Here is a 23334-nt window from a genome sequence, read left to right on the forward strand (position 1 = left end):
AGCAACAGTGAGCAAAGCCAGGTCTTGAGTCCAGCAGCCCAGGATTCTAGCCAGGAATTGGGGGGAAGGGGATTAGCTAGCCCCATTACTAGCAGCTTCTAATGGCTATGTGTCAGGATCAATTTAGTGAGAGTGGTATATGTCTTCAAACTCTAACCCTTCTGCCTGTCATTTCATCATCAGCATACCTTCCCTTCAAGTTCAGACTTTTCCATTTGTAAGATCCATTAAAAAATGCAATGACCTCATTAGAGGTGGTGGGGTTTGGGGTTTTGTATTGACTTTTTAGGGTTATCAGTTAACACCTCAAATAAATTGTCACTTTATTAGCAAGCCCAGGAAAATCTGCTAAATATAGTAGAATGAGTCATTTGGCTTCTGTGTGCTTTCATTTTTCTCATCTCTGAAATGAGATGGTCAGACTATTAGCAAATAGGCTTCAACTCCAATGTAACTCTGGCTATCTAGACTCATGCTTCTCAAACTCTATTGTGTATATAGATCACCCAGGGATCTTGTTAAATGCAGATTCCAATCCAATAGCCCTGTAGTTGGGCTTGAGATTCCAAAGTTCTATCAAATTCCCAGGCGATTGCAATGCTTCCGGTCCACGGGGCATGCTTTGAGTAGCAAGATTCTACACTGCTGCGTTGGAAGAGCTTCAAGACAAGCCCTGACACATGAAGGAAAGTGGAGCATGACCAATCAGTGCCACCTGCCCTGGGAACAAGAGAAGGGGCAAAACAGCTGCAGATTCCCAATACTCAAGACCACATGTTTTTACAGGAATTTGAGAAATATAACACAGTGATTATCAAAGTGTGGTCCCTAACCAGCAACAAAAGCATCACCTGGGAACTTGTTAGAGATGCAAAATTCTCAGATTCCAGACCTACTGAAAGGAGCCCTGATGGTTAAGCACTTGGCTGCTAACTGAAAGATTGGCAGTTCAAACCCACCTGACAGTTCTGTGGGAAGAAGACCTGGCAATCTGCTCCCATAAAGATTATAGCCAAGAAAACTCTATGGGGGCAGTTCTACTCTGTCACATGGGGTCGATATGAGTCGGAATTGACCCGACGGCACCTAACAACAACAGATCTTCTGAATCAGAACCCAGCAATCTGGGGTTTAACAAGCCCTCCAGATGTTCATGGTACATTTTGAGAACCTCCGATGGAAATGCCAGTCTTCTATGGAATGGATAACTATCAGCTGAGATTAGGAATGAGCACAGGTTAGGCATGAAAGATGGGAGTATCCCAAAAGAGGAAAGGAGTCCAGATAATAGAGTTAGGATGAGTCCAAAAATAAACCTGCCTGCTTTACCCCATTACTCAACTGTGGAACTCTGATCAAAATCATTAAATATTAATGGGGTACCTCAAGTTTCCTTGGTCTCCCCAATTAAGATTATTTTCCAGTCCACAAAATGTGCATCTGATTCATGTTTTAAAAACTGTGCAGAACTTAACATAGTAGCATGATCTGCTTGTCCTTTCCACAGGCTTGAGAATGGGGCCATGTGAGCCATGAACCAAATTCCATTTTGTTCACAGCTGGCACCTGAGCTGAGTCTCCAGCTTGACAAACTCTCTCTTCTCTGATTGGACTGTTTGTTTTCATATTGTTTAGGCATTTTAACTAGCTTGCCCCGGAGAGAGCTGGATGCTAAAACCTTGGCCTCAAAGTAGAGTCTTAGCCCAAGGGAGGTTCACAAGGAATAGTCCAACTGCCTGTGACCCCTTCAAAATGAAGGAAAAATAACCTATACTAAAAACCAAGTAAAACAACTCTCAGGTGCGAAACAGATTATGGCTCACAGCTGGAGGCAAAGAAGTCGCAAGTCTATCCAATTACACCAATTTAATTGGGTGTTAACAAAATCTTAGGTCCCAACAGTAGTTCCCAGGCCAGATGGTAGTCTGTAATGGGGAGAAGCAGCACCTCTGTTCGTTAGGAATTGTGATTTGGGGCTGTGGAGAGAAAAACCCAATTCATATACCCCAAGGTGGGCACCATTTTGACTTTGAGGATGAACCTGAGGTCTGGTTTGAATGTTGAGGACTGTAGGCCTCTTCTGCAGAGCTTGAGAGAACACAGTCTAAAGCAGGAGCCTGCAGACTCTTAGTTCATGGACTACTAGGCAAAGTCCTGCATTTAGACTCCTCCACTCACTTCTTCAAGTTAAGAACAGCCCCCAAATATGTGAAAAGTTGGACACAACCTAAATGACCAACTTCAGGAGAAAGGTTGGGAGAATTATGCTACATCAATAACATGGTACCCATTGCAATCAGTATAAATGTTCACAAAGAATTTCTTATGACATGAGGCAAGGCTTGTGATATAATGTAAAATAAAAAATGTAGGATACAAAAGTCTGGTATGGTATGTTTTCAACTCTTCAACTCTGTGTAGAAAAATGGTCAAATTTTGAAAGTGGTTTCCTTTGAAGATTCTTCATCTTGTTTAATTGTATTTTCCAAAATTCTCATAACTTCGTGTATTTTTTGATGTACAGAAACAAAAAATTTTCAAAAAGTGATTTTACTGCTGCTCAGATGGGCTGCTTTAATCTGACTGGCTTGTCCTCAGCATCTGGGTTGCACATTTTTTTCCTACCTCCTAGCTCCAAGCCATTTCCTCTACCTGGTATACTATCCTCCCTCCTCTCTGCTTATCCAAACCTGACCCACCTGTTGAGTGCACCCCCCACCCCACTCCTCCCTGGAAGCTTCTGGAACCATTGCAGTTGTAAGACGCATCCTCAACTGTTTTGTCTACACCATTTATGAAGTCTAGGAATGTCGTCGTTGTTAGCTACCCTTGAGTTGGCTCCTGACTCATGGCTACCCTGTGCACAATGGAATGAACTGCTGCCCAGTCCTGAGTCTTGGAATGTTAGGAATATTTGATTGTCAGCATCTGTCTCAATGTCCAGGCTGGACACCCACCAATTACACAGAATCTCCGGGAGAGGGGCCCAAGCATTAGTACGTTATAAAGCTCCCCAGGTGATTCCAGTGTGTAGCCAAAATCGAGAATCACTGGGCAAAAGCCAAAGGTTACCTCCTCTATATACAACCATTTGGCCCAGAAAATCTGGGCCAATTCTAATTCAAATATCTGTCAAATTGATCCCACATAAACTATAAAAGCTTCCCAGAAATGCCAGCGTTCCAGTGCTTAGCTATGTCTCTGAAATGCTCTTGAACAACCAGGCCTACGTCACATTTTTTTAGTTGGGTCAGATATATTGATTTTGGATTCTAGCAGGATTGCCAGATTTAGCAAATAAAAATACAGGAAACCCAGTAAAATCTGAATTTCAGGCAAACAATGATTAGGTGGTTGTTTTGTTTTTAGATAAGTATATCCCAAATATTGCATGGGCCATACTTATATTAAAAACTTAGTCATTGTTCATCTGAAATACAAATTCAACTGGACATTCCGTATCTTATCTGGCAAGCCTTGCTTCAGAAGATGGGGTTTCTGTACTTGCGGGCTTATATTTCTCTGTAGTGCTAGCACAGTGCTCATATGCCGTCAGGGCTGAGCTGCTTGCGGCTGAGCTACCAACAGCTGACTAACTCCAGAACATGAGGAGAAAGGCCCTGCTTTCCAGGTCCTACTACTGAGGAGGATTGTTAGTAAAATTTTCCTTGGTTCCAGCCTGTGCCAAGAGTTTGAGAATCACTGGCCTATATTGAACAGTAGCTCAAAGTACAATGTTCTGGAATGAGATAGTTCTGGGTCTGGGTCTCTTCTCTCTTTGCTAATGCATGATGTTAGGCAAGTGACTTAACTTCCTTGAGCCTCAACTTTCTTAACTGTAAAATGGGGATAGTAATGGGTTTCTACGTAACTGATTGGTTGAGGATTAAATGAAATAGTATTTATAAAGTACCTGGCATAGTGCTTGGGGTGTTATTATTATTAATATAGAAAGAATTTTTTTTTTTTCAAATTCATCCAACAAGCAAACAAAGAATACTTGAGGGCCGACTGCTGTCCCTATCCCACCTACCTTTCTGGTTCTTATATGACCGCTTTTGACATAAGCATACAGTAATGACTAGAGGGAGTCCCTGGGTGATGCAAATGGTTAACACACTTGGCTGCTAACTGAAGAGCTGGTGGTTCAAGCCCACCCATAAGTGCTTCAGAAGAAAGGCCTGGCAATCTATTTATGAAAAATCAGCCACTGAAAACACTACGGAGCTCATTTCTACTCTGATACACATGGAGCCGCCATGAGTCGGAGTGGAGTGGATGGCAATGAGTTGACTGGACGGGGAGGGAACAGTGGGGAGGAGAAAATCCTGCTGCAGGAAAAGAGGGCGAGAGCCTTCTAGAATCTAAAACAGAAAAAAAAAAAAAAAAAGACCGTTTAAATAAGGCAGATCTGGGCTGGTGGAGTTTTATGGAATTATAACCAACTGGCTGGCCTTTGTAGGGAGATTTTATGTGCTGGAGAGTGGTCCTCCAGCAAACCCAAGTGGAAAGGAGCGGCCAGGGTCATGGCAAACACTGGGGTCTTTGATTGGCCCTGACTACCAGAACCAAGGGCCAACACAACTTTTGTGTGTCACTTCTTCAAATTCCTGCAGGTCAAAAACCATGTTTCTCTCTCCACAATTGCTTCTAGCCCAGAGCAATTCAGGATCACCCTGTCTGATACCCCCCAAAGCCTCCCCTTTGGGAATAGCAAAGACACTAACCAGACTTGATTTTTTGGTTTTTCAAAACCAAGTTTGAGAACTATCACCTGGGACAGCCCGAAAAGAATGCCAGCCTGCATGCTCCCTGGCAGTCCACAATGGGATGTGTCAGCTGCCAGTCACTGCCAACTTCCTGCTCAGGCCATGACAAGCTGTGTGCATGGGGACAAGGAGGCCATGTGGCTACGCTCAGCCCTGGGCATTCTCGTCCCACCCAGTTCTGAGGAGCGACCTAAAAATGGAGCACAAAAGGGAGCTCAGGCATGAGGGAGTGGGGGGTGTCCCAGCACCTGGTGGTTTCAGGTCATTTCTCCAAGTTCATCTTCTGCTCCAGGAACATCAGATTACTAGGAGCTCTAAAGATGTGTTTGGGGAGAGGGAATGGGGAGTAGAACATCTTAGCTCCATCACTACATGGGAAACCAGTCAACTTTTCTGAGACCCAATGTCCTCCTCTGTGCAACACGGATGATAATATCTCCTTTGCTCTCTTTTGGAGTCCCTGTGTGATTCCAATGCTTAACATGTTTGGCTACTAACCTAAAGGCTGGAAGTTCAGGTCCACTCGGAGGTGCCTTGGAAGAAAGGTCTGGCAATCTTCCAAAAAATCAGTTATTGAAGGGGTAGGAGGGAGAGGAAAAAAGAGAATTTTTCCTTAGGGAGCACCGAGTTTATGTTCGTGGTGGCAGAATGATTTGGAAAATGGTAGAGAGAATGGTTGCACAACTTCAAGAATGTTCTCAATGCCACTGGATGGTACATGTAGGAATTGTTGAAATGGTTTATGTTTTTTTATGTATATTGTCACCATAATAGAAAAAAAAAGTCAGTCATTAAAAGCCCTATGGAGCATAGTCCTACCCTGACACACATGGGGTGGCCATGAGTCAAAACTGATTTGATGGCGACTGGGTTTTTTATTGGTTTGCTCTCCTTACAGAGTGGTTGAGAATGTCAAAGGAGATCACAAATAGGAAAGTCCTTGGCAAACCAAAGCCCTGAAAATATTCTGGGCATTACTATTACTACGTCTTCCTCCACTTAGACAGTGAATCCACCCAGATGTCCCAACAGCCATAGCTATGAAGACCTCGGTGACCTCCACTTGCCTCTCCAAATTTAAACCAGAAAGGCAGCTAACTTTAGTAGATAATGACCAATCATTGTTGGGCTGTTCTGTTTCCCCACAGTGTACTTGAGTTTTCTTCCAGCGTCTGTTCTGTATCAGGAAAGGTAAACCTGGTGAGTGGTGGGGGAGGAGAAGAGTCAGTGATTTTTACGGTCAAGCTCAGAGGAGCATTGGCCTGACTACGTGTGATGAGTTAGGTGTAGAAAGCCAACCCATTTGCTAAGCATAGCTCAAAAACGAGGTTGACCTTCTTGGTCTTCTCACCGAATGTACATCCAGATGAGGTGACAACAGACTGTAGAAGAGCAGGGGGCTAGCCTTGTGGTCTTCCATCTGGTTTCGTTTGGCTTTGGGTGTTTGGCGCCTCTGACAGACACATGGGGAACAGCCTTGTCATCTTGAATCAGACAGTCGGCCTCAGACCGTGTGCGAATGTGTGTGAGATTTCACACATGTTTGCTGGAAGAATGGGGCCCTTGGAGGAAGAGGCATATTTACATTCTATGCAAGTGTTTGGGTTTTTGAAGAAAAAATAGACATTTCGCAGGGCACATTATAAACTAAGGTCAGTTTTCTCCCTGCACGGTATTGAAGAAACACAAACAACCCGAAGTGGAGGGAAATGTAATTCCAATCTGCTTGGTTTGGGAATGCGTGCCTGATTCACTGAATCGGTTTTCTTTCCTTATTTACTCTGCCCGCTATGTCTTCCAACAAGACTTTCCTCAACAAGATCTAAGAGAATGATGGTATTCAGATCCTACTTTGAATATTGGTTCTGGGTAATGCGGAATCTATAACCCTATAGGAAACCCTGGGGGTGTAGTGGTTAAGCGCTACGGCTGCTAACCGAAGGGTTGGCGGTTCGAATCTGCCAGGCGCTCCTTGGAAACTCTATGGGACAATTCTACTCTGTCCTATAGGGCCACTATGAGTCAGAATTGACTCGATGGCAATGGGTTTTTTTGGTATAGCCCTGTAATCCACGTGCCAAGAACCGAAAATTGAACTACCTTGAAAGCAGAGACGTGAGCATCTGAAAAACATGGCTACTTCTACTTTTCTCTGTTGTTTGAGCTTTCACAATAAATACAAATTATTGTGCAAAGACAATAAAATAATTGTAAAAAGCAGACCCGATAAGGAATCTAAATCAATAATGATAGTGCAACTGGAGACAGGGGATAAGAATCTACAACAATAATAATAGCACAGGTGGAGACAGGGGATGAGAATCTAGAACAATAATGGTAGTTCAACTGGAGATGGAGAATGAGAATGGGGGCTAGAATAGACCGCTTGGTAGGAAGGGTAATATCATTCCTCAAACCCACCTCAGCCTTGATGTGGCTGATTCCCCTAATTCAGCATTATTCCTCTCAGAGGTCTTGGCCAACCTCGGCCATCTTGAAAGTGCCACTGTGAATTTACCTAGAATGTGCTAGAGTTGACCAAATACTTCCACATATTATTCGATTTAGTAGTCCCAACAGCCCTCTGAGATGATAATTATTATCCCTATTTATAAGGGTTGAAACTAAGAATAAGAGAAATCCAAATATTTTCCAGTTCTCATAGCTAAGAAGAGATAGAGCTAGGACATCTGATTCCACATCCCATATTCTTAGGCTTAATCAGAGGCCAAAATAGTGCAGTAGATAATCTTGCAGGCTTGGTACCAGCTTGTCTGGGTTCAAGTCCAAGCTCTGATACTCATTTTGCTGACTTTGGGCAAGATACTTAAATTCTGTGACTCTCAGTTCCCTCATCTATAAAATGAGGATGACAGTAATAGGACCTACTTCACAGGGATGTCATGAAGATCGAAGGAAATGATAGATGTAAAGCACTTAGCCTGTGATGGTTAAGGTTGTGTGTTAACTTGTCTGGGCTGTGACTCTCAGTGTTTATATGTGATCACTCCCATAACGGGATCTGTTGTGAGTAGCTGATCAGTTGAAGGGGAGTTTCCTTGTGGGTGTGGCCTGCATCCAAATATAAGCAGATGTTCTGGCTTTTTGCTCACTCTGGATCCTGCAGCTACCTCCTGTTTGTCTGACCTCCCATTCCCGGGACTTGAGCTATCAGCTTATCTTGGGATTCATGGATCCTCACAAGCTGTGAGCAGAGTCCTTCTCTCTGATCTGCCAATATCAGGTTCACCAGCTCCTGCAGCTATGGGAATTGGGAGAAGCTTCTATCCTAATCCAGGGACTTGGGACGTTCCAGCTTCTATAATCGCGTGAGCCGTTTCTTTGATATAAATCTCTCTATATATTTATATACTTTACTGGTGTTGCTTCTCTAAAGAACCCAGCCTAAGACATAGCCTAATGCCAGGCACTCAACAGATGTCTGCTCTCATTACTATTCTTTCCCTTTTACCCTTGCTGCCATATCACAAAGAGAATGTTGATACCTCTGCTTGAGTCTGTGTGTGTGTGCATGTACACCCACATGCATGCACATGCATGAGAGAGGGGAAAAGAATGATTAAAGAGATCTCTGAACTTGGGAATTATTGGGTGTAAATGCATTCCAACTATTCATATTTTCCATTCTTTCAATATTTCCTGGTATGTCTTGTTTTTTCATCCCGAAATAAATAATAGTCACTTTGTGGCAGAATCCAATAATCACTGTACGTATTGAAAGAGGTAGCTCCTCACCAAATCTCTCTTTCCCAGGGGTGGGAAATTGGATCCAGACTTCCTTTACTGCAGTAACGTAAATTTCTCCCAATGCATCTTCAATGGCCTTCAAACTCCTCCGGATTTTCCCAACATCCTTAGTTAAGTATGAGTCGGACTTTTCTATGGGACAATCTGGAGATACATATTTGGGCAGAATAAAAAATTATTAAAATAATTTCATTTCTAGAGGAAATGTGTAGAAAAAGTCTAGACAGGGACACCCACTGCTAGTGGCTATCCCTGGAGGAATGGGGTGTGGGCGTGGGGTAAGGTTAGTAGTTTTTAGTATGTATACATTTCAGTATTGTTTAAACTTCTTACCACAGATATATATTATTTTGTAATTAAAATGCAGCCCTATTCCTAGGCTGGCTGGAGCAGGGACGCTTTTAGAAACTACTCCAGACCCTTCTCAACAGGGAAGCTCTAACTTTTTTCTTAAGACCCAGCTCAAATAGCACTTCTCCTTGGAAGCCCTTTCAGGTAGAATTAGTGGTCCCTTCTTCTATTGTTCAAAAGCAATTCAATCTTTCATTTCTTTATTCATTCATTGAACAGATAGTTATGAACAAGGCCTTGTAGGGGGGCTCTGGGCTGCAAAGGGAGATAAGACAGGGGAGGGATCTGCTCACAGAGAACAGGTTCTGCTGGGAGAGATGGACAGTAAGCCAATAATCATTAGTTGTTCTATGTCGTGTGCTCTGATGGAGAAGGGACAAGGGTCAAAAAAGCATAAGCCAAGAGGCCTGGGAAGGCTTCTCTGATCAAGTGACCTCTAGCTGGGAACTGAAAGATGACTGGGAACATTGACTAGGTGAAAGGGGTGAGAGGAAGACACATAGTGTTTTGGGCTGAGCACCCAGGAAGGCCCCCAAATGAGAAGAAACAGCTCATTAAGAAAACGAGAGTAGACTCAATCTGGCTGGAGTGTCGGAGCCTGGAGCAAGGGCCAAGAGGAGAGCAAAGAAGCAGGCAGAGGGCCAGATCATGCTTTGCAGAGTATGGGATTTTAAACTTCATCTTAAGAACAATTGGAAGCCACTGAGGAATTTATCCTCATGGACTCCATTTTCTTACCTGTTTTTGCTGGCTTCATCTTTGATACTCCAGATCCTAGCTCAATGCATGGCGGTTAATATGAGGAAGACTCATTAACAACCTGCATTATGCTGATGACACAAACTTGCTTGCTGAAAGTGAAGAGGACTTGAAGCACTTACTAATGAAGATCAAAGACCTCAGCCTTCAGTATGGATTACACCTCAACATAAAGACAATGAAAACCCGCACAACTGGACCAATAAGTAACATCATGATAAACAGAGAAAAGACTGAAGTTGTCAAGGATTTCATTTTACTTGGATCCGCAATCAACACCCATGGAAGTAAAAAAAAAAAAATTTTTTTGGCAGTCAAGAAATCAAAAGACTCGTTGCGTTGGGCAAATCTGCTGCATAACACCTCTTTAAAGTGTTGAAAAGCAAAGATGTCACCTTGAAGGTGCACCTGACCCAAGCCATGATGTTTTTAATCTCCTTATATGCATTCGAAAGCTGGACGATGAATAAGGAAGAAGAAAAATTGATGCCTTTGAATTACGGTGTATATTGAATATACCATGAAGTTCTAAAAGAATGAACGAATCTGTCTTTGAAGAAGTACAACCAGAATGCTCTTTAGAAGCAAGGATGGTAAGACTAAGTCTCACATACTTCGGACATGTTATCAGGGGGATCAGTCCCTGGAGAAGGACATCATACTCAGTAAAGTAGAGGATCGGTGAAAAAGAGGAAGACCTTAAATGAGATGGATTGACACAGTGGCTGCAACAACGGACTCAAGCACAACTATGATTGTGAGGATGGTGCAGGACGGGGCAGTGTTTAGTTCTATTGTACATAGGATCACTATGAGTCAGAACCGACTTAACGGCACCTAACAACAACAACAACATCAAGAGTCCTGGTGGCACAGTGGTTAAGAGCTCGCCTGCTAACCAAAAGGTTGGCAGTTTCAGCTGACCAGCACTTCTTGGGAACCCTGTTGGGGTGGGGGCCAGTTCTACTCTGTCCTACAGGGTCCTTGTGAGTTGGAATCAACACAATGGCAGTGGGTTTGGTTTGGTAACAAGTAATGATTATCAGGGGCAGTGGCAGTTCAGTGGTAGAATTCTTGCCTTCCATTCAAGAGCCAATGCATCTCACGTACAGCCACCACCCACCTGTCAGTGAAGGCTTGTGTGTTCCTATGATGCTGAACAGATTTCAGCAGAGATTCAGACTAAGGCAGACCAAGAAGAAAGGCGTGGCAACTTACTTCTAAAAAATCCTTCAATGAAAATCCTGTGGATCACAATGGTCTGATTTGCAACCAGTCATGGGGATGGCACAGGACCAGGTGGCACTCTGTTTCATTGTGTGTGGAGTCGTCATGAGTCGGGGGGCAAATTGACGGCAGCTAACAACAATAAAGCTATTTGTTGGATAACTGAAGCAAGACACCCTAGACAGGGAAAGCCTGGATGCAAAGAACATGACCCCACATCTCATTTCTTTCTCCTTTTCTTTTGTTTCCCCAGTCTGGGCCAGCAAGCTGAGAACCATAAAATCCACACAAAGAGGAAACAATTCATGAGATGCAGAAATACGTCACTTCTTCCATTATCACAGTCGTTCCAGAATTCTCACAACTGGCCTTATACGTCCCCAACCGATGACACAAACAAAGCAAACCAGAGACTCAGAAGGGGTAAAGATTTGCCAAAGCTACACAGCAAATCCACGGCTGCTCTTTAAGTCATGTCTTAGCTGGTTATCAAAGGCAGAGTCCCCCATTCCCTGCCTAAAATACATGTTTATAGGATTAATGATGTGAATTTAGTTTTCTTTTGCTCAAAGAAAGTAGGTGCAGGGGCATTTTTAATGCTGCACAAAAATGAAAGTATACTGGAACCATCCTGACCTCAAACCACTGAGCGTCAAAGCAGTTGGATTCCTCAGCGGCAACAGAATACTTTTTATAGAAGGGTAAGTCAATTGAGAAATCATAAAAAATTAGAGTTGGGAAGGGCCTCTGAGCTCATGAGGGCCAGGTCCCAGGAGCTGCTGTAGAATTGTTCCCTGTGGTGAAGAGTCTAAAGCTTTGTCCACTCAAGTTTTAAATATCTCAACCAATAGCCCGCCCCTGGGGATGCCTCTCCACAGGGCAATGGATCTTACTGTCAGGGCTTTTTTCCTGCTATTCAGTCTTGCTTTTTTTCCTTTCCTCTGCTTCATCCCATTCGTCTTTGGCAATGATTTTAGACAAGAGTATGCTGACGTTTCAAAACTAAAAGCCCTGTCTTTGGCTTCAACTTCATTTTCTAGACCCCTCTGAGTCAGACTGGACTCAACGGCCATGGGTTTTCTACCTGTGGAAATTTCTAGATCTGGAGAGGAGAGAGAGAGGTGTGCAGGGAGGGAGGCAAGCAAATGAGCTGATGTTGATTCCTCTAAGAAGTTTTTTTCAAAGGACCAAACCCCAAGACCTTGAGCCCCCCAGGTGGACATGAAAAGAGGACATTTGACCTCGGGGATGTGCAGGTTATTCTGGGTCCACCTCTCACAGGCAGAGGGACGGTTTTCCAGACAGCCCAGAATTTAGCCGTGTCTTGCCGCAACAGCCAGACAGAAGGTGGCAGCAGAGCATCAGGCTCCGTGGGCTGAGCGATCCTTCTGGAAAACGCAACATCTCCCAACTGTCCAGCATCCAAACTCTGCAAGCAGGTTCACCAGGGCCTTCTGGGAAAGCTTAGTTTAGGACACAGTGAGCCACAAATCAAGGCCCTGACCTGTCTTTTAAGACAAATCTCAAACATTTGGGACTCTGAGCACAGTCCAATTTCTTCCGAAAAGCATCCTGCAGCCGGAATTTAATCCCGAGAATCCTCTCAACCCTAAACAGGGATGTTGGCCCAAGCCGACCTGAACGCATAAACTTGCTGTCCGGTCTGGTGTGGGGTGCAGTGTTGGATTACCCAGAAAGCAAGGTAAGCACAGGCTTACTTATGCTTATTTATTCATCTGTAGTGAACACTTTCACAGTTTTTCACCACATCAAAGATTCCTCTTCTAGGTATGGCCAGCATCAGTCTCTCTCCCAACCCCACAGCACCTTCCTACAGAGTCAAAGCCTCTTTTCAAATGTACAGTCCCTGACAGTGACAGGTAAACGGGGTAAGGACGGGCTTACTTGCGCTTACTTACTAATCTGCATTGAACATGTGAAACCAACATGTGAAGCTGTTCACTGAAGATTAGTAAGTAAGCACAAGCAAGCCTGTGCTTACCTTTGCTTATTGGGTAATCGCCCCCAGGTTCACACATTTTTGTGTTTAAGGAAATTTGGAGTTGATGCATTTTCTCATTTTTTCTAGCCCCAAGCCATTTCTTTCTGAACCTGTCTCTGGTCTCCCTGTTTGCCTTCGCTTTCGTACTTACCGGGTAGCAGTGTTTGCTGTGGTCCTCGCCCGAGGCTGGGATCTAGAGGGTAAGCATTCCTGACTGGGGGGCTGGACTCCCGCTGGGGAACCAATTAAATGTACTACCACCTGGGGAGAGTGCGATATTTTTTATTACTTTCTAATTTCAGGCATTGAAATGGCTTCAGTTATCCTGAAGGAGCTAGAGAAGCGAAGCTTTTGATTTGTATTTCACTTACAGGGGTCCACACTCAAGTGTGCTCCGAGGATGTCCGTGAGGCCTCGGATCCCTGAAGTGGGGGAAGGTAAGACACAGAAAACAACAGCCCAACTTCCTCCCAAGGTTGCTTTATCATTCTGGGAACTGCCAGCTACTTTGGGAAAGTCTTTCTTTGAGAAGTCATTGAGCCGAGGAAAAAAGAATAGAAGAATGAGAACAAAACAATTTCAATGGATTCCAAATCTATTTAAACTACAAGAGTCAATCAAAACCATGCCTCTTTCCATGGCCCGATAGTAAAAAAAAAAAAAAAAAAAAAAAACTAGTGCCAATCGAGCGCCTCCTAAATGCTCATTAAGGCAAGAGAGAGACGTGTTTACTTCTAAATACGTTCACACAAACCCCCACAAGAGGTGCGAGGTGGTTGCTTCTAACTGCTGTTTGTTTTACTCCTGTTTCTCTTCTTTAAAGAGTTAGCATGAAACCAAACGGCTTGAAAAAGGAGGGGAGAGGTCCAAATATGTTCTAATGAGGAAGAAGCAAGGAAAAGTCAAATTCTTCCGGAATGTCTGAATTTGCATTTATCGTTGCAAACAAGGAAAAAAAAAAAACAAGGAAGGGCGCCTTAAAATCCAGCCTGGTGGATAAAACGAACCACACCAAACAGCTAACAACCCGGCAAAACAGCTAAAAGGACAAATTACTAGCCCTTCCAAACCCTTTCCACTTGCCACGGGGGTATTGGCTAAGATTTTCTTCTTCCTTTTTTCCTGACTTGCTTGCTTAGCCAGGAGGTAATTCTAAATGTTTATCTGACGTATCTCCCTGATACTCTGAAGGGATTTTTCTGTCCAGCAAAAGCTCCTCTGAAAACAGGGGCTCGCTTCACTTCCCATTTATGTTCCCAGGAACCACTGCTCGGTGTTTTTAGTATTTTACCGGTGAACAGTTAATTTTAGTGAGTCTGACTGTCAGAAACTGACATATATAACGCATGTTCAGTAACAATTTTGTAAAATGTGATTTGAAAATTAACATTTATAATTTTATAACAAGCTAGCTATCGTATTTCCTGTTGAACGATGCTCTGTTAAAATAATCTTTCCCACTTCTGAATAGAAATCCCATGAGAGCAAAAATATTTATCCTTATTGTTTATAACCTCCTTAAGCACCACTTTATCATATAATTTAAAACTCTATGATATAATTTAACAGCCAGTATTTATTTATTTAAAGAAAGGGGAACTGTTTCTTCAGAGTTCATATGACTCTAAAATTGCAAACCAAACCATCTTCTTTCCTTTTTACTTCTTTTCCTTTCCTTTCCTTTCCTTCCTTCCTTCCTTTCCTTCTGTGTGTCCATTTTAAAACTCAACAGCTGGATGTTTTTGGTTCAGAAGATCCATAAAAATTCAATTTCCCTTCAGGAATAAATATTTGTGGATTATCTGAAATGGCCAATGTTCTTGACAGGTCTTTAGGGAAAATACTTAATATAATTTTAACTAAAAAGACAATGTTCCAGACCAAAATATAGTTTGTGTCTATACTGGCCAAGAGAATTGAACCAATAATGCAATGAATAGAAGTATAAACGAATGAAGGAAGGAACAAACAGACAAAAAGCAGTTTCAAAATACTCAAAGAGTCCAGTGCACTGAGGCACTGAATTAGCTGGGTGACTTTCTCAGTTCCCCAGTCAGCGGGGAGGCTCTTGCCTACAACTGAGCTGGCGCTCGCTCGTCTTGCAACCTCTCGTCTGTCGCAAGGGACAACAGATTGTTAACCTCTGGGAAGTAGCGCTACTTCAACCACCCAATTTGGCATGTTATGTTTTACAGTTTCTAAAATTAACACGGAATCCAAACAAAAACATGACCGGTGTGGAAGTATACACAAAAGGCCCTGTCATCTGGTTGCTTCGAATCTGTTCATTATCAAAATTAGCTGCCTTGTTTGTCCTCCTTCCATTTTTGAATGCACACCATTAATTAACTAACCCATCATTACGTGCTGGTAATGACCAACTTTTCCAGGATTATCATTTTAAATACAGGATTTTACAGAAGTCTCAAAAGCTGGGGAGTCAGAGGGAGGCGGAGGTGGTGGAGAAGGTAGAAGATACGAGCAGGTAGAACTTAGCATGGCTTCTAGCTACTCTTGCTTTCTAAAGCAAGAACCGTACATGCAAACAATGCCAGCTTATTCCCTTGCATTGAGCAAAGCTAAATCTTTCCAGGCTTCACCGAGAAATCCTCTTCACAATATCTGCATGAATTATGAAGCTGACTTCTAACCAGATGTCGGGTGCTGCTCTGCCCTTCCTGTTTGCGCAGGACACATCGATGTTTAACTCATCATGCCCCTCGTATGTGTCTCATTTTTCAACCCGCTCTCATTTGGAGGTTACAAAGGAATTGGGGTTTCTTTTTAAGTCACTTTGATTTTACACAGTTTCAGCGAACAGATCCATGAAACTCCGAATAGAAGACAGAATTGAAGTGGGGAGAGAGGGAAAGAGGAGGGAGAAGAAAGAAAAGCAGATGATAAAAAAAACAAACCAAAAAACATCTAACGACCCATTTTCCCAAAGAGACTTCTGGACGCCCACTAAACTGAAACCATCTCTCGGGGCTTCCCATCTCAGACACTTCCTAGGGGTATGCTATCTCCAGGAAACACATCTCCTGAAGGCCTGGGCAGGAAACAAATTCAAGGCTAAAAGGAGCCACAGCAGATTCTTAAAATTCTATCTTTTGCACCCTGACTTTCCACTTAAGCATTCTTATTAAAAATTTCCTCCATCATCCTTCACATATACAATTTTCCAAGGCAGAGAATGGTTTTTTAGAGTCTCCGTGTGCCCATAAAATTCCGTCTCAGAGATTTTATTAATAATCATAAAAACATCAGTATCCATCAGGATCACTTTGGAAAGGAGGAGGTAGTTTTTCCTAAAAGTATGTTCAAATTGTCTGAAACCAATGTTAAAATGAAAGAGGGTTAACTGGAGACTGATGATTGATGGACCTCCCCCCCTCCCTCCTGCTCACCCGTGAGCACATGGCTGCAAGCTAACACAAGCCAGCTTGGGCGGCTGGATTGCACCTACCACACCTGCAGCCGGAAGCAGCTCCTCATGGAGGAAGCATTTCAACCTTCATGACTGCAGGAGGGGAAGGGAGCAACTAGGTGTCCAGTGCTACATATTTTTTTATGGCAGGAGGCTATGTTTTTTGGGACTCTGAGAAGTCTAGACTGAAGTGCTTAAAATGACTATTTGACTATTTCCCAGCCAACTTTAAGCGTTGGCCCAACAGTCCTCACTTGTTGATTGTCAGTTAAAAGCAGAGGGTCAACTAAATTAGCGAACAGAGAAACGATCCCTGCAGAGGGATTTGGAGGGTGGTCTTCTTGTTCATCTTCCAGAGGAAGTTGACTATGTGATCAAGATCCTTTCTCCCCTAAGCACCCTCCCTTTTTCTTTTCACATTATACATACCTTAAGCCCTGCAGTCAGGCAGAGCTTGGAACAGAGAAATTCAAAACTCTTAAAGACCAAAAAATCAGGAGAGGATTTGAGAGGTGGGGTGGATTGCACAATGGGACGGCCCCATCAATAGGAGAATTATTGAGCTGACAAACTATCTTATAATCTATCAATATGGTGGCAGTGTGAGGTGGCTTCAAGGACATGGATTGTGGAGTCAGAGAAGTTGAGCCTACATCAGCTCTGTTACTTCTAGTTACTCAACTACTCTGTGCCTCAGTTTCTTCATGTGCAAAATTAGGATACTAATACCTGCTTCAATGGGTTGTTGGATTTTCAGGAGTCAATGAATGGAAAACATCTGATACAGGGAACAATAGGCACTCAAGATATGTTATTGTCCTCTCTTAATCATAACCAGGAAGCTTTTTTGTGATTACTGGCTATAACAAAAATGGTTCCCTAAATTGGTTGAACATCAGTGCAAACTGGGGAACTTAAAAAAGACATATTCCCAGTACTTTTTGGCGTGAGGCCCAGAAATCTTCCCTAGGTGAGTCTAATGTAGTCAACCTAGCATAAGACTATTATGACCGATACCCTGTACCATTACTACGAAAGGTAGTGAAGAAGCATTAAATGTAGTCCTTGCCTCCAAGGAGCTTCTAGTCTGGCCGTGAAGATAAGATCAGTGCACATAAGTTATTCATGAGCAATGAGAGCTACACTGGAACTGAGGAGTAACTTGTGTGGCCTCATCAATACGCTCTAAAGGATTTCAGAGAAATGATAATGCCCGTTAGTTGAAGTATGCCAGAAAGACCGAGGAATATTGAAGAATATTGTAAGTTCTGTGGTGGTCTTTTATGGTGATGAGTCACCAAAAATAAATAAATAAATAAATGCAAAATCATGTGTGCATTTCTACTTTTGGTGGGAAATTTATAACTTCGATCACCTTCTCAAAACGGTCCATGACCTCCGAAAGTTTAATACTGCAGTTCTAATGGTTGACATTATTGAGTACTTACCATAAGCCAGGCCTGTTCCAAACACTTTATTTATATTATCTAATGTGTGTACCATTATTATCTTCATTTTATAAATGAGAAAACAGAGGCCCAGAGAAGTTAAACACCTTGCCCATTGTACCCAGCTAGTGAGCCAGATTCATCATCAACACCCCCACCTCCAGCTCCTGGGTTCATGATCTTATAAACAATAGCTCATTTTGGCACTTGCTCCATTTCTGGAACACAGACCGTCTGAATCTTATGGCTCAGTCCTGGAAGGTGGAAAGAACCAAGAGCCACTCTTCCACCTTGAGAGTCAACTCCCTCTGAGCCAACAAGGCCAGACTGGGTTTGCTCACATCTTTGATTCAGAATTCATTTATGCATTTATATACATTCATTCGTTGATTCTTTACATTGGTGAAAATTAGGAAAAGAGAGAATTGGGGATTAGGATGAGATAAGGGAGGAAAAGTGGGTGGCAGAGCAGAAAAGCTGTTTTTTACAGCCCAGCCTCAAGAAAATGAAAACACACAGGACTATGAGATCACATTCTCACCTGAGAGCAGACTGAGGGAGCTTAGGAAGTAAACTTCCCCCAGGTGCCAATCGTTGTCCTTACTCTATTTAAGACAGAGTTTCTCAACCTTGCCACTACTGGCATTTTGGACTGGATAATTCTTTGTTGTGGGGGGAGGTCCTGTACATCGTAGGATGTTTATCAGCCTCCCTGGCTCTACCTACTAGATGCCAGCAGCATCTCCTCGCTAAGTGTGACAATCATAAATGTCTCCAGACATTGCCAACTGTCTGCTGGTGTGTGTGTGGGGGTGGGGTGGGATGGGGGGAGGGGTGCTGCAAAATCTCCCCTGCCTGGTTTAAACTAAATAAAATATATTCTCAAAAGTTACACAATGCCTTTCCCAGCAAAAGTTTCCACATTACCATGTGTTCCTTTGAGCCATGACCACGAGGTGAAGTGAGTAAATATATTGATTTGACAAGCAGTTAGTACACAAGTCTGATTGTGAAGTGAAGTGTTTCCCTCAAAACTATTCCATATAAGGCAAGGGCAAAGTTTCTCATTCCTGACACTTTCTCAATTACTGCATTTTGAATATCAAAGAAGTGTTTTGGGGAAAACATTACCCTGAAGTGACCTCAACTGATGATGGGGTGGAGGAAGGGCTTATAGATGTCACCTGATAAAATGAGGAGAAAAAAGACAGGCAAAAATATTTAACACAGATCTGGATGATATTTCAAGGATATGACTTCATTGTGGCAAATGTTGAAGGTATTTTAAGCAAGTCTTTTGAAGCTCACTTTTTTAAAAAGCATATTGTAAATGGTGACCTTGTGGAGATCATAAATATCCACCCATAGGACAAATGAAAAAACCTCTTGGGGCTTAGAACAAAAATTTCAGTGACAGGATCTTGCATGGATTCAAAGTGCTGTGTCTTGCACCATTTAGAAGAGAATATGACGTGCAATGGAGTTCTGTGTTAGATGGTTCACAAATGGCACCAGTGACGACAAAGACAGGTGACAAAGGTGGACAGTAAGAGTCGGAATGCAATTACTTCAGGGCCTAAAATTTTCTTAAAAGATTGAGGAAATGATACTTCTAAGTGTTTATATTATTTTATATAATATGCAATATGTGCAAATAAATGAATACATTAAATATGGCAAGTAGATGTGCTACTATTTCATAAAAGTTTACTTGCTGTAGGTGACCTTCCCTTTGGAAAATGAGACATTTTTTCATATTTAGGCTTGTCTTATATTCAGGCATATACTCTATTTAAACCAGAGGCTGTCGAGTTGATTCAACTCAGGCTAACCTTATGTGTGTCAGAGTAGAACTGTGCTCCACAGGGTTTTTGGTGGTTGATTTTTCGGAAGTAGATAGCCATTCTTTTCTTCTGAGGTGCCTCTGGGTAGACTAGTAGCTCCAACATTTTGGTTAGCAGTAAAGTACATTACTTATCTGCATCACCCAGTGTTTCTGTCTTTAATGATAGGAAATATCTCAAAAATTTTGTGCACTCAAACCTGTGTTTCATCCATCTTGAGACCAGAAGAAGTAGAAAGTACTCAGCTACCACTCCTGAACATTCTGATTAGGAACACAATAGACAAATCCTGATAAACAGGGAGAAAAACATGGAACAGAACTTCAAATTCTTAAAGAATTCAGACTTACTGAACTATTGAGGCTGGAGGAGTCCCCGAGATTATGGCCATGAGTTTCTCTTCAAAACTTGAAACTACCCCTTGAAGTCACCTTTAAACTAAGTAATAGTGTAGTCCAAAGAGTATAGATTCTCATCCTTGAGTATTGTATTAAAGAAAAATAAATTATCTCTATAAGGCAAAAGGGTCTAACAGCCATTTTGAAGCATAGTTGAGAAGATTGGGGGGCAGGGAGTTTAAGTAAGTGGGAGTGAAACAACTAGAACAGAAATAATGAGAATGTTGACAATGTGGAGAATGTAACCAATGTCATTGATCATTATGTCTATAAGCTGTGGAATGGGAGCAGGTTTTGCCGTGTTTACTGTCATCAAAAGTAAAATTAAATATTTTTTTAAAAAGCTTTCATATTAAAAAAAAATTTTTTTCATGTACTTTACTCAACCCATCAGCAAATGTTTGTTGAAGGCCAACTGTTGGCCATATCCTCACCATCTTCATCTCACCTCAACTTTTGTTGTGTGGGAAGACACACTGGCCCACATTCTCCTTAGGCCTGCCGCCTGTCTTGGCTGTCTGAGTGGCTTCGTTAACTTACTCAAACCACTGGGTGACTCTATACGGAGGCCCTCTTTCATTAACACTGCTAAAATCACGGAGCTACCACAACCCATTAGCCTTTCAACCCCATGCTCAGATGCTTCCTTAAGACATAAGGGAAGCCAGGCAACAAAGCATCTGCAGAACCACAGAGATTTGATATAAGATCAAAATAACAGCAGAACTTTTTAATTGTGAAACAATGGCTCAAGAGGGGAAGAATCAAATAAGAAATGGTAAATATTCAATAAAGAGCGTGATTAGAGTTCTCGGGCAGGGAATACCCACAGCTATCTTTACACCAACTTAAATCAGGCAGAAAGGCTCGAACAACGAGGATAAAATGAAATAATGGATGCATTATTTCTACTGGGACCTGCATTGCTATTTGGCCTAATTATTCTTGATGTTTCACCCATTGTATGAGAAGCTTCTTCAGAGGGAAGAAATAACAATTTGGCTCCTTGAGACCAAAGAACAAAGGGCCTTGGTGCTCTCCAGAAGCTCGACTATCTTTAGGAGGAGAAAGAATCTGTTCATTAGCAGGAAATCTCCCCAGAAGTCTTGAATATCTCCCCAAATAATTCCTTAATGAATTTCAAATGCCCACAAGGAGGAAAATTCAGAAGCCTTGCTGCAGAGGTGAGATAAAAGATGTAGCTTAGGTCAAGGAAACGTTCCCACCACCCTAACTCTATGGTCACTGGTGTTTGTGTGTGTTTTAACCATAAAATGGGCAAAGGGAGCATATCCCCAGGTTTGCTTCTCGCTATGCCCTCTAGAGTAAGGGCAGGGTTTAGCTAAGGGTGATAGAAAACCCAAAATAACAATGATCCTGGGTGGTGTAAACAGTTAAGCCCTCAGCTGCTAATCAAAAGGTTGGCAGATCGAGTCCACCTAGAGGCACCTTGTAAGAAAGGCCTGCCTGGCAATCTACTTTTGAAAAATCAGTCATTGAAAACCCCTATGGAACACACACATGGGGTTGCCATGAGTCAGAATCAGCTCAACAGCAACTGGATTTTTTTTTAAAAAACTAGATGTTCGTTTCCCTGTCAAATGGAAGTCTGCATGTCCAGCACTCCAGGGCTGAAACAGCAGTCCCCATCAGCAGGGCCTCGGACTCCTTCGTTATTTTTGCTCTACCCTAGCTTTGGATGGCTTTCATTGTGTGGTTCAGGATGGCTGCTTCATCTCTAAGCATTGTGTCCACATTCCAGAAAAGGTAGACAGTATGGCCCCTGTCCATAAAGATCCCTCTCTTGGAGTTGTACACACCACTTCCATTTATATTCTATTTACCAGAACTAAGTCACTTGGCCTTGCCTAACTGCAAGGCAAGCTGGGAAATATAGTCTTTATTTTGGGAAGCCGTGTGACCAGCTAAAAGTCTATTGCTATGGAAGAAAGTGAAAGGATTTTTTTTTTTCTTTTTTCAATGGATGATATATTTTTTTTTTTATTAACTTTTATTGAGCTTCAAGTGAACGTTTACAAATCAAGTCAGTCTGTCACATATAAGTTAATATACATCTTACTCCTTACTCCCACTTGCTCTCCCCCTAATGAGTCAGCCCTTCCAGTCTCTCCTTTTGTGAAAACTTTGGCAGCCTCCAACTCTCTCTATCCTCCCATCCCCCCTCCAGACAGGAGATGCCAAAGATGATATTTTTTCTAAATTGAACTTTTGATGAAGGTTTACAGAACAAACTAGTTTCTCATCAAAGTTAGTACACACATTGTTGTATGACATTGGTTAACAACCTCATGATATGTCAACACTCTCCCTTCTAAACCCTGGGTTACCTATCAAGCTTTCTTGCTCCCTCCTACTTTCCAACCCCGCCCCAGGGCTGGTATGCCCCTTTAGTCTTGTTTTGTTCCACACGGCTGTTCAATCTTTAGCTGAAGGGTGAACCTCAAGAGTGGCCTCATTACTGAGCTAAAAGTGTGTCCAGGGTCCATACTCTCAGGGTTTCTCCAGTGTCTGTCAGGACAGCTAGTCTGGTCTTTCTTTTTGAGTTAGAATTTTGTTCTACATATTTCTCCTGCTCTGTCCAGGACCCTCTCTTGTGATCCCTGTCAAAGCAGTCAGTGGTGGCAGCCGGGTGCCACCTCATTGTACTGGACTCAGTCTGGTGGAGGCTGTGGTAGATATGGTCCATTAGTCCTTTGGACTAATCTAGGGAAAGAATACATTGAAGAACAACTAGCAGTCTCTGCAACATTCTCCAAGGTATCATAACATCAGGGGTTTCTTTCCAGACCACACCTCTCCTCTAAGAACCCCCATCCATCCATAGGAGCTGATTGATACGACTGTAGTCAAAATAGGGATTCAGGCTGCCAGGCCGCGATGAATTGGGCCAAGAGTTTACAGAAAACTCAGGCTGGTTCACTTGTGTTTTCTATCTCAGGAATTTGGAATTAGGATACAGTCATTGTCATAACTGGTTTAAAATCAGAAAAGGTGTACATCAGGGTTGTATCCTTTCACCGTACTTATTCAGTGTGCATGCTGAACAAATAATTGGAAAAGCTGGACTATATGAAGAGAAATGCAGCATCAGGATTGGAGGAAGACTCATCAACAACCTATAATATGCAGATGACACAACCTTGATTGCCGAAAGTGAAAAGGACTTGAAGCACTTACTGATGAAGATCTAAGACTACAGCCTTCTGTGTGGATTACACATCAACATAAAGAAAACAAGCTGGACCAATAAGCAACATCATGATAAACCGAGAAAAGATTGAAGTTGTCAAGGATTTCATTTTACTTGGATCCACAAAGAA

At 42.5% G+C, this 23334-nt stretch overlaps 1 long non-coding RNA gene across 1 annotated transcript; it reads left to right on the forward strand.

The window, feature by feature from the left end:
• Positions 1 to 7678: 7678 nt before the first annotated feature.
• LOC135227896 (uncharacterized) lies at positions 7679 to 13550 on the forward strand. Its single transcript, XR_010318056.1, has 3 exons — positions 7679 to 8098; positions 11128 to 11575; positions 12964 to 13550. It is a non-coding gene; the product is annotated as an uncharacterized LOC135227896 (long non-coding RNA).
• Positions 13551 to 23334: the final 9784 nt, after the last annotated feature.

The sequence above is a fragment of the Loxodonta africana genome, chromosome 16, assembly GCF_030014295.1.
Source record: "Loxodonta africana isolate mLoxAfr1 chromosome 16, mLoxAfr1.hap2, whole genome shotgun sequence".
Taxonomy (NCBI): Eukaryota; Metazoa; Chordata; class Mammalia; order Proboscidea; family Elephantidae; genus Loxodonta; species Loxodonta africana.